Source organism: Tamandua tetradactyla, chromosome 14 (assembly GCF_023851605.1).
Source record: "Tamandua tetradactyla isolate mTamTet1 chromosome 14, mTamTet1.pri, whole genome shotgun sequence".
NCBI lineage: Eukaryota > Metazoa > Chordata > Mammalia > Pilosa > Myrmecophagidae > Tamandua > Tamandua tetradactyla.
Genome location: NC_135340.1, coordinates 70,970,583 through 70,973,749, shown reverse-complemented (window position 1 = coordinate 70,973,749; position 3,167 = coordinate 70,970,583).

Sequence of the window (3,167 nt, the reverse complement as noted above, 5' to 3'; positions counted from 1 at the left end):
TAATAGGGTGTCATCAATTATGTATATAAGTATATAAGAAATACACATTGGTTAAAAGTTGACCCACACCTGTGATTCAGGAGCCCCCCAGGATGCCTAGGCAAACAGTTGAGAAGTGCCTTATGTTAAGAATGTCACCACCTGTCATGGGATCTTGAAACTGTCATATCATATCTCTCCAGACCTCAGCTTTCTTCTCTCTAAAATCAAGAGTTGGTGTCTCTTCTAGCTCTGTCTATGCTTTTAATTCCTATTCATCCCTCCTCCAAAATAAATTGTTTATCAGCCCTTGACATTCCAGGCTCACTGCCCCCAACTCCAGTCTTAAAATCGTTCCCTTATGCCTCTCACACTATCATGAGAGACAGTTCTCTGGTCACTCAGACCCTAGCCTCCCTGCCCACTCTACCTGCTTCTCTACTCCCAACTCACCCTGGACACCACATTTAGATTCATGAAATCCTAACCTCCAGTACCTGTGAAGGTAACTTTATTTGAAAGTAGCATCTTTGCAGCTATAATCAAGTTAAGATATAATGAATTAGGGTGGGCCCTTAATCCAATTTGACTTATGTCCTAATAGGAAGAGAAGAGACAGACAGGCCATAGAAGATGGTAGAAGATGACCATATAACAATGGAGACAGATATTGGAGTTATAGTGTCATAAACCAAGGAATTCTTGGAGCAGTCAGAAGCTGAAAGAGGCAAGGAAGGATCATCCCCTACAAACTTCAGAGTGGACTTCTAACCTACAGAATTTTGAAAGAATAAATTTCTGTTGTTTGAAGCCACCGAGGACTTTGCAGCCCTATGAAACTAATGCACATACCCATCGCCTCTTCCATTCTAAGAGATCACACAAAGTAGAAATTGTCTTATTGTTGTAGCACCTATGGCTACAATGGTGCTAAATTAATGAATGGACATTCCTTAGCTCAAAAACCTCCAAAGGTATAAATACTTCATTTATTTTTCCTTCCATATCTAATGATTTCAACAGTAAGGGAGAAAAAATGATCCACAGCGGGGTTTTGATGGTAGAAAGCAAACTGATCTTCAAAGACAATAAAATCTTTTATAATTTATACAATTCTGCATAAAGGCCTATACTGAGTCCGAAGAAAACAGAGCACTTAAATTTCTCTGACTGTTAAGACCTTCCATACTATAGGCTACCTACCCACCTAGTCTTCCTTCTCACTACTGCCCCAAATGCAATGCCCACCCCACCAGCATCCCAAGGACGGCACAAGATCACTTCTTACTTCATCTTACTAGTTCAATTTTCCTAAGGGAGAACATGCTTTTCCTGCTACTTGTCCAACTACAGTGTGGTTTGTGAGGATCCAAAAGAGTAATAATAAAAAGAATAATAATAAAAGACTAATAAAACTTTGTAGAAATAATAAAATGCCAGACCCTGTTAGGGGATCCCATTTGGAAGGGGGTACCTGTGGACTGGGTCCCTCTTTATTATAGACTATACAATTTTCTGAGGATCCTGGAGGAGCACTGTCTTAGTTTGCCAGGGCTTCTATGAGAAATACCACACAGTAGGTTGGCTTAAACAATGAGGGTTTATTGTCTCTTTTTAGGCTAGAAGTTCAAATTCAAGGCTAGCCAGGCCATGCTTTCTCCCAGAGTCTACTGGCTTGCTACAAGCTAAGGGTTCCCTGGCTTGCATCTCTCCCTTCGTCACATGGCTTCGTTCTTCTGGCTTCTACTTCTGCCGAGTTGTCTAGATTTTATCACTTTATAAGGATGTCAGTCATATAGATTAAGGCCCACTTTGATTCATTTTGGCCACATCCTAACAGACCTCTGAAGATCCTATTCACAAATAATCCATACCTTAACTAATGAAAACATCTTCAAGGCCCTATTTACAAATGGTTTCACACACTAATTGGGAGTTAGGACTCGAAAATGTCTTTCGTGGGAGACATGATTCAATCCTCAACAAGCACCCACCGTCACTCTCCAATTTTCCCTAAAGCTGAAGCCAAAATCTCCAGCTGCCAGCTCCTGCAGCCACAGGAAGCTGCCTCTGAATCCAACAAGATATCTCACAATCTGCTGAAATCCTTCTGAGGTTCTCCTGCATGAGCAAAGAGAAGAGTCAATTAAGCTATTTAACTTTTACACCTTAATGTCAATTATCATAGAATTTATCTTTCTCTCAATAGTAAAGTGGAAGGAGCTTCCTTGATAAAGGCTATTCAAAATATTTGCGGTTCTGACATATGGTAGCCTATTAAAAAGAGGTTAGGATCAGCCTTTTCAATAAATTGGCTAAATCCATTTTTACCAAAAATTTCCTTGATGGTCTAGTAGTGCAAACACTGAAACCCACCAATAGCCTCTGAACAGGACATTTGTAGCTAAGGCCCCACATTTGCTGCTCTGGAATGATTTGACTGTATAAGCAGGGTGTGATAAGGGTGAGGGCCCTGCAGACAGATTTCAGGGTTCTAATCTCTCTGCCACTTACTGAACTTGTGATGGCAGGCAATTCACATAAACTCAGTTTTCTTATCTGCAAAACGGAGATTATGAGAATTATGCTTTCTTCACAAAATTTTGAGATCTAGAGAAGTAAATGTAAAAAAGAGAGCAGCACAATGTTTGGGGCACATCATGAGCGTTATGTGGGTCAGCATTTCTTATCTTTGCCCTCCCCTTGGAGCTAGACATCTAGAACACCTTCAATAAAAATTAATTGATGAGGAGGAAGGAATTTTGGGACAACGGAGAAGGATGCTTCAGAGAAGGTTCTGGGTGGAATCCATTTATTCAGCTCTCCGTTAATTCAACATTCACCAAGAGGCTGTTTCCTTGGGTGCCAACCAGGCCAGCAAAAGAGACGTCACCCCCGACCTCATAGACCCTAAATTCTACGGGGGGACAAGTATACAAGCAAAAATCACAAATTCAGCTGTCTGTGTGAAGGATTCAAGAGATTAAAGGAGAAAATGAGAGGAGGAAGGGAGGTAGTTCAGGTAGGTGCCTCTGAAAAGCCTCTCAGCAGAGGTGAATTCAAGCTAAGACCTGGGGGATTGACCAAAAAACCAGGCCCAGTGAGAGTGTGGAAGGGAGCAGGGGAGCTGGATGTCAATGAGCTGTGGGAAAGAGAGGAGACAAAATGAGTAAGAGCACCAATGCTCA